Source organism: Lethenteron reissneri, chromosome 58, assembly GCF_015708825.2.
Source record: "Lethenteron reissneri isolate LAM-NWPU_2019-01 chromosome 58, ASM1570882v1, whole genome shotgun sequence".
Taxonomy (NCBI): Eukaryota; Metazoa; Chordata; class Hyperoartia; order Petromyzontiformes; family Petromyzontidae; genus Lethenteron; species Lethenteron reissneri.
In genome coordinates, this window is record NC_083836.1 from 711,562 (window position 1) to 725,214 (window position 13,653).

Genomic DNA, 13,653 nt, shown 5'->3' on the forward strand with positions numbered 1-13,653 from the left:
CTGACGCCTGCTGCTGTATATTTGGAGTTTGCGGTGTCTCTCCCCCCGTGGTTGCGTGGATTTTTCTCCGGGTCCTCCGGTTTTTCCATCCACATTTAGAATTGACATCACGCGTTTAGAGTATTTGGCTGCGATACATTTCCACGTGATAATCCACTTCATTACCTGGTCAAATAAAAGTGTTGTACAATATTGCATATCGCAGTATGCTAACCACTAGCCCACACTGTGTTGAGCGGAGACCCCCACACTGTGGGCCCTGTCCAGCCTCCCGTGCTGCCACCGCACGGAGACCACTGCACTTTGGCCGAAGCATTGCTACACCACTGCCGTGAGCTGCAGTGTGTGTCTGTGTGTGTCTGTCTGTCTGTGTGTGTCTGTCTGTCTGTGTGTCTGCCTGTGTGCCTGTCTGTGTGTGTGTCTGTGTGTGTCTGTCTGTATGTCTGCCTGTGTGTGTTTGTGTGTGTCTGTGTGTGTGTATGTGTGTGTGTGTGTCTGTCTGTGTGTGTCTGTGTGTGTCTGTCTGTGTGTGTGTGGGGAGTGGTAGTGGAGCGGTTAGCACACTGTGCTACACACCCGGCCACCCAAGTTCGATTCCCGCTCACGGCCAATACCGGTGACGATTATCTGAACCGGTTCTGGGCCTCCCCTAGGTCGACTCGGTCTAAAATGAGTACCTGGTGCGGTGTGTAAACATCGCCACGAGGGAGACAAAGGCGGCCGGGCGTGGTGTTGGCCACCCACCCCCTCGTGTGCCGTGCCGGCCTTCATAGGTACTCGCTAACAGCACTTGCCCCAAGTCTGTTTAGGCTACACGGGGGATCTTTGTGTTTGTACAAGAGGGGTGGTGGAAGGGCTTTGGATTCACGGTCTGCAACCCCCCCCCCCCCCCCGTCTTGTTTACACGGCGCACCCCAAATCAACATCGGACAGTCCACCACTGTTGGTATAAACGCGCTCCCAGTTTGCTGATGAGACGCTGAAACATCGGAATTGGCCCACAGTTTGCTTTTATTGAACCAATTCTGCTGATGGACGCACTCCCAGAAGGCCGTGTCGCTGACGGGATGTGTAAAACAAAATCCGAGTTTAGTTTCGTGCAGAAACACGTGGTAACGGGGCGCTGTGTGTTCGGTTATTTAGGGTTTCAACACGGCCACTCACTGACTGTCCCCTGACTCAGACATTGCCAAGTAAATATTTATCACTGCATAAAAAATTATAGATGTATCTTACACAACCGCAAATGCCACGCAGAGTTCTGGAGTACATTTTATGAGCAGCATTGGTTCAGTTTAACACGCAGCAGGCTTTCGCGACCAATATCATCCATAATGTAGTTGTTTTGAGTTAGATCGTGTGTGTCGTTAAACCCGCCACCACCCGACACGGCCAACTTGTAAGGGTTGTCACGTAAACAGAACGTGCCAATTCGTCACTAGTACAGCACTAGTGTATAGTGTAGTGTATAATGTAATGTATAGTGCAGTGTATAGTGTAGTGTATAGTGTAGTGTATAGTGTAGTGTACTAGTATAGCACACCGGTTGTGTGTTGGAGAGCCAAGCCACAACATTTACAATCTGAGTACGACGTTTCGCCAGTAATCACAACTAGCTTCATCAGGCGACAGCCAGATTTGTGGAGAAATCCTCCTGGTGAAATAAAAGCAAACTGTAGAACGGATTTGACACTCGTCAGCACAGTCAGACTTGCTTGAACCACCGTTGGTGACCCGCCTGACCTCCCAAGGCAAGGACCTTGACGCTGTTCACTTTGGCAGGAGTGCGATTCTGCGACGTTGGGAGGTTTTCGGCCAGTTCCAATGAGGGTTTGGGTTTGCGTGGGAGCAAACCGGAGCACGCGGAGATAACCCAAACACCGTACACGAGTGACAGCCAAGTGTCTGCACGGATGGGTTGACGAACCCACTTGCCGTAGCTGCCCACCGGTGGCCACCTCACTGCCCTTGTGGGTCTGGGAGGGCAGCAGAGAACCCGGGGGGGGGGGAGTCCAGCACCGCGCTGTATACGAGGGGGTGACACCCGGCACGGCCGTCAACTCGGAGCCCTGCGCCTACAACACCTGGCAAGCCGCGGTGGCCATGAATTCAATAGCAATGTCGCCTTGTCATTTGCCGCCGCACAGGATTGGCTCTCAGCCTCGTCGAGGATCACTCGGGCACGAGGAGCGGGAAGGCAGCCACGCGGTGAGCCGGTGGAAACAATTTCCCAAGCTCTGCGGTCCTCTACACGTGAAGGTGTTTTAGGCCGCACCTCCGATGAGGACGGTTGGCCACGTACAGCGCGAAAGAAGTTCAACACACATACATACCGATGAGTGTTTACACGTGGCAGGAGCGCGTGGAGAAACCCAACGCGGTGAGGGGGAAACACTCGATCCCGTTCAGACGGAACGGGTGGAATTCACGTTCACTGTCTCCTCGACGCCCACGGCGAGTGAGCGAGTCACAACGTCGCGTTTGTGCGCACGCGACCCACCAACCCTCGCTCCACACTGCTGGATGTACAGGCCGGGTGCGTCGATGGCGAAGCCACCACCCGCCTAAAACGAGAAATGGCCGGGTCTCTCAGCGCTTGCCGAGGTAAGATTCCAAGATCCGTGGCGCAACGCGCGAGTGAGTTTGTCTCCGTGACCTCCGCGTTCACACCGCGCTTGCAGCTCCCTCACCATAAGCACCACGTGTGGTTACTCCAGTACCCGATTCCTTGCAAAGGTGTGTCCACTTGGTGTTCTAAAAAACAAACACCTCCTTCATAATCATAATCAACGTGTTTGGGTTAGATCGCGTTATTTATAACTGTGTCGTAACCCTCCACCACCCGACACGGCCAATCAGCAAAAAAGTGTCACGTTGACAAAAGACAAATAGTTCACTGCTTTAGCCCACCGGTGTGTTGAAGCGTGAAACCACAACATTTACAATTTTTGAGTAGTACGACGTTTCGCTGGTAATTGCATCCAGCATCATCGGGCAATTTTAGTGCCAGAAAGGGTAAAATCTCTTCTTGTTATTCATACTTTGAGACTGGCATACAAGATATCCCGTGATGTAGCTGCTCACCCCGAGCTCCACGTGCTCTGTTGCGTGTGGCATTGCCCTTGCGCTGGTCGCCTTGGGGCGGTGTTCTCTGGCCTGACACTGGGGGTGAGACCAGGCCACGCAGAAGGCTGCTGATGTGTCTGGTGGAGGCCATTCAAAGACAATCCATGCATGATCAGCAGATCAGGTCACGTGTTGTTTGCCTGTTCACCACAACTACCATGCGTGGTTGGGGGGCGTCCATAAATGACGTCACGCGATTTTGGAGGATTTTTGACCCCCCCCCCCCCTCGTCACACGGCGTCACAAAAAGTCAGACCCCCCTCAAATATGACGTCACAAAGCTCTGCCCCCCCCCCCCAAATAAAACACGTTTCAAATCGCTTTAAACTATTGTCATTGTAGTGCGTATTTAATGTGGCGCTGCACACTGATGTTGTAGGAGAAAACATTTATTAAAAAGTCTATTTAATTAAGTAGAACGTGTGGTCTATATTAATCAAAAGTTGCAAACCCTCCCCCCTCGTCACACATCGTCACAAATGTCTGACCCCCCCCCCCCCCAAGGTGCGTGACGTCATTTAAGGACGGCCCCTTCATGCAGTACTTGATTCCTTGCCAAAGGTGTGTATCGATTTGGTGCTTGATCACCTTAACACCTCCTGTTACCCCGTTCTGAGATTCCACACACGGAGGCTTCCTTGCTGGACAGACGTGGTAGCTTGAGAATGAAAACATGTTCCAGTGTTCCAGCCTTACTGGTCCCAAGGTCGCAGTTTTGCAACCCTTAGAAGCTGCTCAACAACGGCTGCTGTAATCTTCACCTATGTCCGTGACAAGTGTCGTGCGTGTATTCGTGTATTGTTATCGTCTCTGTCACGGGCTGAGTGGCAGGGCTGTCAATCGGTGTGAGTGTGTGGCCAGGTGGAGGTGGTAGGAACACAACACCACTCTCACACACGCGCATACACACACACAAACATACACACATACACACACGCGCACACATACACACACACACAGACACAGACACACACAGACAAACACACAGACACACACACACAGACACACACACACAGACACACACACACACACAGACACACACACAGACACACACACAGACACACACACAAACACACAGACACACACACAGACACACAGACACACACACAGACATACACACAGACACACACACACAGACACACACACACAGACACACACACACAGACACACATAGACACACACACACAGACACACACACACATACACACACAGACACACACATACACACACAGACACACACAGACACACAGACAGACACGCACACAGACACACACACCACGCTTCGAGCGCTGCTGTTTCCGCAGCGCTCGAAGCGGCTCCTCCCGCGGGGTGAAGGGGCAGTCCCCCCCCCCTCCTCCTCCTGGCGGGCAGCAGCAGCAGCAGCCTGGGGCTGGGGGCCACGCGGGGGGAGCCGGGGGGGGAGCCGGGGGGGGGGAGCCGGGGGGGGGAGGCGGGGGGGGGGGCGGGGGGGGGGGGGAGGCGGGGGGGGGGGGAGCCGGGGGGGGGAGGCGGGGGGGCGGGCCGGGGGGGGGGGAGGCGGGGGGGGGGGAGCCGGGGGGGGTGCCACGCGGGCCGCGGGAGAGGTCGGCGGACTGCCCCGACTGCCACTCGTCCCCCTGTCTCCTCATCAGCATCGCCGCCGCCGTCATCGTCGACTGATCAGCAGCAGCAGCTGCATCACGGTCACTAACAGCAGCAGCAGCTCCACCACCACCAGCAGCAGCAGCAGCTCCACCACCACCAGCAGCTCCACCACCACCAGCAGCAGCTCCACCACTACCACCAGCAGCAGCAGCAGCTCCACCAGCAGCAGCAGCAGCTGCATCGTCTCGTGCCGCGCAGTGGCCGCGTCGCCCCCATGCAGCAGCAGGAGGAGGAGGAGGATCTCTCCGCGGCTGTGCGCGCCATGGGCGGCGCGCAGCGGCTGCTGCTCGTGGGCGGCGGCGGCGCGGGGAGCCGCCAGGTGCTCCACGACGTCTCCAGGGCGCTGCTGCTTCTACGCGAGCAGCAGCAGCAGGAGCAGCAGCAGCAGGAGCAGCAGCAGGAAAAGGAGCAGGAGAAGGAGCAGGAGGAGCAGCCGGAGGAGAAGGAGCAGCAGGAGGAGGAGGAGCAGCAGCAGGAGAAGCAGCAGGAGAAGGAGCAGGAGGCAAACCCCGAGAGGCAACGCGCCCCGGGCGGCGTCTGCGCCCAGGGCGCGGCCAACGGCGCCCCGGGTACCCACAGAGACGCAGCAGCAGCAGCAGCCGCTGTTGCTGCTGATGATGATGACCCCACTACGACTACGACCGCCGCTGCCGCTCCTGCCGCCGCCGCAGTCCGCGAGTGTCGTCGGTTCTGCTCCGCGGGCGCCGCGGGTCGCCGCGTGTCGCCCTCGTGCTGCGTCGTCCTCGTGGTGCTGCCGCCCGCCGCGCTGCTCCGCGACGCGAGAGCCGCGCGGCTCGTGGCCGAGATCGTCAAGGTGACATTCATATCAGCCACAAACTCTGAACGCGTGGTGCTCATTCTAAATGTGACAAATCCCTAAAATCCACACGATCACGGGGAGAACACGCAAACTCCAAATATACAGCAGCAGGGTTTGGATCGAACTCACGACGACCTGTCTACCAGGCGAGGTAGTTAACATCTCCTAGCCACCGTGGCGTCCCTTACTCGATGGACCCCTAGACAATGGTCTTCTTTCAACTAATCCACACGAATGTATCTATGTATGTGTGTTGAATTTCTTTTGCACCGTACGTAGCCAACCGTGCTAATCGGATTCGCGGGGAAGGACAACAAACTAAAAACGAAAAGGAGTTCAAAAGAAAGATGATGTAAAAGTGCACAGTTACAGTGGCTTCCTAATATCGGAAGGAAGAACGTTCCAGACGGCCACAGAAGCGCATCTGAAAGCGTGCGATGCAGTAACTATTTGATGGCTCGCCAAAAGCCGCCGCCGCTGCTGCTGCTGCTGCGAGTTGGCGTGGTGATCGTTTATGCCCCTTGACGAGATCCGCGAGGTTTTGTGGTTCACTTGTGGCGAGCGCTTTGCGTGGGCCAACCCAGCCGCAAGTCAGCTCGTGTGCCGGTGCCGGGTGCATTGTTCACACCGCGGGATCCCGAGAGGTGGCTGCGGTGGCAGCGGTGGCTTGGGGGAGCCCTTCATCCAGCAGTGGATTGCCCATCGCTGATGACGAAAGGAATTTAAATTGTTATTAAATTCATAACGTACGCAAATTCAACTTAAAAAAGGATATTCAGGTTACGTTTTGATTGGTAATGCTGAACATTTTTGTACGTCTGCAACAGCAATATTGATTTTCTGCCGAAAGCTCTCGGCCTCATCGTGATCATCGTCGTGATCCTCGTCGTGTTTCCCGTGGCCACAGGACATCCGCAAGCGGTGCCGCCGGAGCCCACCGCTCGCAGTGATCGGGGTCCTCTACATCGAGCACCCAGCGCCGTCCTCCTCCTCGTGCACATCCCCATCCTCTCCATCGCCTTCATCGTCATCGACGACGAATTCATCGCCATCTGCAACGCCGCCCAATCCGTCGCCCTCACCGTCGCCGGCATCGTCGCCCGCGGCTCCGCCGTCCCTTCCATCGGAGGAGGAGATCGGCAGGGCCTCCGGGCTCCTGGCCGCGCAAATCCGCGCCGGATTCCGCTTGCCCGAGGGCTCGGAGGTCCCCATCGAGGTGTTCCGCCCCGGAGGAGGGCCAGACGGAACCGATCCGGCGCTGCCGCTCAAGAGATGCATCTGCCGGGCGGTGTACGGGAAGGAGAAGGACGGTGCGTGGAGACCCCGAGTGCCAGGGCACCGTGGGAATTTCGTGGGAATCTGATCTCATCTGGAAACTCCGGTGGGGTCCCTGGGAGGGTAGTGTCCCTTCCTCCCTCCCTTCGACGATTATTCCATGGACTGGAATTCACACGAATGTGTGGAGTAAAACTTCCTCCCGCCCATGTTGCTGAGGTCCTGGGTTCGAATTTGAGTTTTGACCACCCGCATGGCTTCATTTGTCACTCGATGTTTTCTGTATGGCTGCTAGGCTGGCTCGGAGTGGGGGGTTGTCGGCCACTAGAGTACAAGTTCCATTCAAAACTAGAAAAATATACTATTTTCATGTAGCCTCTCTGCACACCACCGCACACGTCAACGCAGTCTCGCGAGGACAACGCAAGGCGAGACATGGATGTGGCGGTCAACACAATTACAGCGCCTGCACTCTGCCAGCTGATTCTAATCCCTGGCCACCCGTGATTCACACCGAAGACCCCAGTGAGCATTCGCTCGGCAGAAGGTTGCTCATTCTCCTCTGCTGCCCCCACGATCTGGAGCGCCTTTTTATTTCTCTTTTTGCTCGGCAATGTCTGCATCTTATGGTCTTTCAAGGCTGCGGAATCCAATTAATGGCCTCAGATTTTAAAGTCCAAAAACCAACGTCTGTTTATGGGCGCCCAAGAATTTGGGTCGTAAATATATAGATGTCTTAATATTTTAACCTTGCCCTTGGAAAGGTTTTGTCTAGAATTTGTGTAGAGTCCTGAATCCAAAAGTAACATCAAATGGTCGACGTTTTGAGGTCCTTTTAAACTAAAACTACTAAGCAATTTTTTTATTTTACCAGGTAAGGCCCACTGAGCTATATAGCTCTTTTTCAGAAGCGACCTGGCAATCACAAATGATAGCTCAATGAAGTGGCTTGTCATGTGGAAATTTCTAGCAGCCAAATACTCTAAACCATTTTTATAAATGCGGAGGGAAAAACCGGAGGACCGGAGAAAAATCCACACGACGACAGGGAGAGAGGCACGCAGACTCCAAATATATGGCAGCAGGCGTCAGAGTCGGGATTGACCCCACAACAACATCCTGTGTACCGGGCGAGGCATTTTACATCTCGCCACACCTTTTTCGAGAATGCCAGTGACCAGGATGTTTCTAGACGCACGCGACAAAGATACGCAGCTCATGACCTGCTGATCACCCGGAATGTGCCCGAGGTGGTCAGATCTCAGAAGCCAAGCAGGCTTGAGCCTGGACAGTGCTTGGATATGCGGCCACCGCACATAAAACACCCAGCGAAGATGCCAATGTTGGGCCCACATTGGCACGTGGCTGGACCAGCGTTGACCCAACGTTGTTGGCCCGACACTTCCGGCCTCTGATTCGTTCACGACCTTTACCAACCTCCACTGGCGAGCGTTCGTCAACGTTTGGTCAGGTGCTGTCTGTACGTCTTGCTGTCAATTTATCACGGCGATGGTCTTGGCTGGAATCGGAGGCAACTTTTGATATTCATAATGAAGTTAAATTAAACACAAAGTTGGCCATAGGCTCGGTATGTGGGCTGTAAACGTGGATAGCAAGAAAAAAAAATATCGTTGGCAGTTCAACGGCGTTGGGTTTCGAGTTGGCCTGCCCAGTGATGATGGGACAGGGAATGTTTGAGACCGGTCCAGAGCACCCAATGCTGCTGAATACGGTGCACTACCAAAAGGGCTTTGTGTCCCGATGGGACGTGGAATGTGTTCATGTGTACGGACAGATATGGGCGGGTTATGGGCGTTTTGTGTGCTTATTTATTTTAGATCGTATAGGGGGTGTCACACTGCCGAGATGTTAACTACCTCGCCTGGTATACAGGAAATCGTGGGTTCAATCCCGACCCTGACGCCTGCTGTATATATGGAGTTTGCGTGTCTCTATTGCCGTGGTCGCGTGGACATTTCTATGAGACCTTCGGGTTTTCCCTCCACATTTAGAATCGACATCACGCGTGTCGAGTATTTGGCTGATGTAAATGTCCACGTGATGATAAGCCACTTCGTGGAGCTGTCAGTTGTGACAGCCAGCTGCACAGAGCTCCGTGGGGCCTTACCTGGTAACACACCGACAGCAGGACAGGGTGGCGCGTGCGTGCGTGTGTGCGTGCGTGCGTTCAGCAGTGGTGCTCGCTAACAGCACTTGCCCCTACAGTCTGTTAAGGCTATATGGGGGATCTTTGTTGAGCAGTGGCTATGGCTGTAGGGTGCGGATGTAGTCGCCGCCTGTACACGCCCCGAACGCGAGAGCAGCACCCAGCTCGAGTCCAGGACGCATTCCACTCCACGGACGAGCGGAGACGGAGCGAGCAAGAGGAGCCGGCCGTAGGGACGACAAAACGTTTCGTTGAGAGATAACGAGCCGAGAGGAGCCACTGCGTTGTTGTCGTCGTCACCGTTTAGAGAGGCAGGAGGGGAACACGAATAGACGGCAGAGACTCCCGGGGTGCCACGCTGCCGGGTTACCGCAGCAGAGGTGAGAATTGGCGCGTCGAGGGATACAATCCGTGCGCCTTTTTGTTACTTACAGCCTTGGGAGGGCGAGGGAGAAAGTGGAAAATCAGGTCTGCTGGCTTTGAGAGACCCGTCCCTGACGGCCACAGGGACGGTCTTTCCTCCCAACCAGTTTCAAAACGCACGCCTGAATCCGGATTCTTCAAAAGGTAACGTTGGACCGTTCGTAATTATTTGACGCAACCCAAACAGCGCTGTGTGGTGCTGCCCCCCTTGGCATTTGGGGGCCCTTTGGGCCTGCGCTCGGCAAAATCTGCGATGCGTTCCACACACGCTCGCCCACTCCTCCAGCCGCGTGTGGCTACTGATGTGGCTACTGATGTGCGCGCGTTCTGCGGTGGTGACCCACAGAGGCTGATGCTCGTCCGTTCGTTTTGATCGTCCTCCTGTGCCCCCCCTCCAACGCCAACCCTTTCATGCCCCCCCCCACCCAACCCCGCTCCTTAGCATACAGACAGCAGCGAAGAGGCCTGGAGCGCCGAGTCATGGAGTGTTTCTCGTGGCTCGGACGGAGAAAGGCGTCTGGGCGGAGGACGAAGTCGGAGGGGAACACAGCAGGTACCCCTGAACCTCTCCCGCAAGCCCCCCTTCCCGCCACCCTCCATGGGTGTAGTTGTCGATGGCTGAGTGACTGGGTGGGCCAGCTGAATGGGTGTCTGGGTGGCAGAGTGGTCATGTGGCTGGGTGGCCAAGTCCTTTGAGTGGCTGAATGATAGAGTGGCTGGGTGGATGAATGGCTGAGTGACTGAGTGGCAGGGTGCCGAGGTGTCTGAGTCACTGGGGATGGCTGAGTGGCTGGCTGGTATGGTTGCTGGGTGGCTACGTGGATATGTTGCTGGCAAAGTTGCTACCAGTGTCAAGGACTTGTTGTACTGGACTGTTTCATCTCATCCACAAAGTTCAACCACCATATCGCTGGACAAAATATTTATTGTTCCACTCATTCTTTCCAAAGTTACTTTAACCTTGCTGAGTTCAAGCAAAATGTAACTTATTTGCTGTTTGTATGTTGAACTTCTTTCGCACAGTACATAACCAACCGTGCTAATCGGAGGTGCTGTAGAGTACTTTTATTGGTGATCTCTTGTTTCTAGCTTCCGAACTCCCTCCTATCATCTCTTTTCACAAGTCACGATAACATCGCTCTATTCAAGAAACGTGTGATTTATTTTCTTGGTTCTTTTGGTAAAGTCACGTAGAATGGAAATAATAAAATAATAAAAATAAAACATAATAAAATTATATTATATAATAAAATAATAATAAAATTATATACTATAATTAAATTATAGAATATAATAATATAATATTATATAATGTGGGATTTATTCTTTGCTGCAACACCATCAGTGCTCTCGGTTGCAAGCCACCTTATTTTACAGAAGTTTGTGTGCCTGTGTTCAGCAAACAAAACATACAAATGTTTTTATGACGTGTGATGAAACCTGCTCCGAGACACCCCGGAGGATAGGCGGGCGGCGCTCATCAAAACCGCACCGCGATCATCGTCACCGCGCTTGTGACTGCCCACACGTGTCCCGCTGACGCATCATCTCGCCCGCACAGTGGCCAGCGGCAAGGAGCCGGCGACCGCCGGACGGAGCCCTGAGCCCCGCGGGGAGCCTCCTCGTCCCTCCGTGACCTCCGCGACCTCCGCCTCGGGCGGCCCGGTCTGCATGAGCGGCAAGGCCGGCATGAGCCTCCGCCACGACCTCGCCTGCTCGACGTCCGGGCTCAACTCCATCTGACCGGCCGACGAGAGGACGGCCCCAACGTCCGTGCGGGGCGATGACGTTTTCCCAGCGACGACGACGTCGTGAGCAGGTCGAGAGGGACGCTTCGAGCCGAGTGCCGCGTGCGTGGGGTCAGGATCGCCACGCCGCCGGAGGGCCGCGGCGACGCCTCGTCACCCCAATCGCAAACGGACAATTTTTTAAAATCGTCCCGGTTTTATTTGGTCGCGCTTATCGGCATAGCCTCACGAGAAAAAGAAGGCATTTCTAGAGGGAACTCCCGAAGTGAGCTGTGCACCACCTTGCAGCGGAGAAGCCCCCAGTTGATGACGTCACACGAATATTTCTGAAGACATTTCAATAGCGTATCATTATCCACACTGGGGGGACATTTTTATTTTATTGTGACGGTTGTTTGTTGCATGTCAATCCAACCAAAAAGTTAATGCTTCAACCTGAATATTAGCTGAATTAAGTGACAAAGCCCAATTTAACATGATGTTTTTGTTTTACAATCATTGGTCACCCCGCTGAGACCATCAACTCAATACAGTACACTCGGGTACCCGGTTTAATCGCGGCTGATTATCCAGATTCTGTCCCAGGGTCTCGGCTGACTGTACCACCAGGCCATCTCATCCTGAAGGGAGGTGGACGCTGGGCCGAGTATTACCCACGTGACCAATCGACGCAATTACGTAAGAACGTGATTTCGTTGACACCCACTGCCATTCACACGACTTTATTATTGCAGTCTGCAGAGTTGGTCCTCAACTTCAAGAGCTCGGTGACTGTTTAGATTTTAAGTTTTCGTGACTGCAATGTTCCATACTCTTTGGTTCTTTCGGTAAAGTCACGTAGGTATAAAATAAAATAAAAACTTTTTAATACATTTTTTTTCTAATTTTTTTTAAATAATAATAAAATAAATTAAATCACGACGTTTCGGAAGCAACACAAGATTCCGTCATCAGGTGGGAAACCCACAGCAAGAAATAAATTACTGTAGTGGACAAGAGCCGTTCGTAGCAAGATATTATATACGGCAAGAGGGGGGGGAGGAGTCAGGGAGGAGAAGTAATTTATTTATTGCTGTGGTTTTGCCACCTGATGACGGAAGCTTGTGTTGCTTTTGAAACGTGATTTTATAGATTTTTTGATTATTTGTAATTTTAAAAAAAACTTTTTATAACAAAGTTTTTTATTTTAAACCTACGTGACTTTACCGAAAGAACCAAAGAGCTCGGTGAGTGACACGGGCGTCAGGTGAGATGTTGCTGAGAACAAGACGGCATTGCTGCGACGTAGTGCGCTCAACTTCGACGTGACTGTCGCGTAAGCCCAAATGTTTGCCTTGTGACTTTGCGCTATTGTATACAAATTGAACCAACCGTGATTAAGCTAATAGTTCACAAATTACAAATTAACGTCATAAAAAATGTAAATCTGCACACGTTTAATGTTCACTTCTGAAAGCTACGTGTAATGTAATGGTGCCCTTCCGTTGATCCAGATAAGCCTCAATTAATCTGAAGATTCATGTTGAGGAGGGTTCTGCGCCGTTGGGATGTTTGGCCGCATCCCATTAGCGACCGTTTGGCTTTGCCTGGGAAGGACCGGGAGAGAAACCACCGCTCTGCCCTCTCCTGACTGCCTTGCGACCCTGTGGGTGGGGGGAGTTTCACAAATCTCTCCGTGACCCACCAACCCTCGCCTATAAACTAGCACATCCAACATCGCAATGGGATAATACAATTTTGATCAATTTTTATATGATAAATCAATAAAACTTGTGCGATACACAGCGTGCACATCTTTTGTGATCTATGTTTATAACATGGCCTCCTAATGTGGCACATTCTTTCATGAGACGTGTCGTTTGTCAGTCGGTGTCAACACCGGAGTTATTTCCATCGCACGGGAGACCGTGAGAAGCGACACCGGTGGTGTAACCATCGGGCGAGTCAGAACATCAACACCGTGATGGGCACATCTCCTTCGTGATCGGGGGATTTAAAGACGCGAGACACAGTGGCCATGCACCTCAAACTGGATTTCGTAGCAAACCCACTGGAGTCTGCGCTGCTTCAACGGAGGGGGAGAAAGAGCAAAACTACAACCAACTCTCTATCGAAGCCCTCTCGTCCTGGCTGGGAGACAGCGGCACCCAGCATCTGACACTGGGATGTTCCTACACGCACCCAGAAACCCGTGCCTGGTGACGATGAAGCTATACAAGTCTGGTAACAAACACACTGGATTAGAAGACGCACCCTAAACTCTTACTTTACATTACAGGGGAAAAGTGCGTCTTATAATCTGGAGAATACAGTGACAGGGCAAGTGGTAAAAACTCTGCGCCTCACAGCAAGAAAGCACCTGGGTTCGGCCCGGGTCCGTCTCTGTGTGGAGTTTCTCTGTTCTCCGTCTGCTCTCCGTCTGCTCTGCGTGGGTTGGTTTTCTGTGAGTT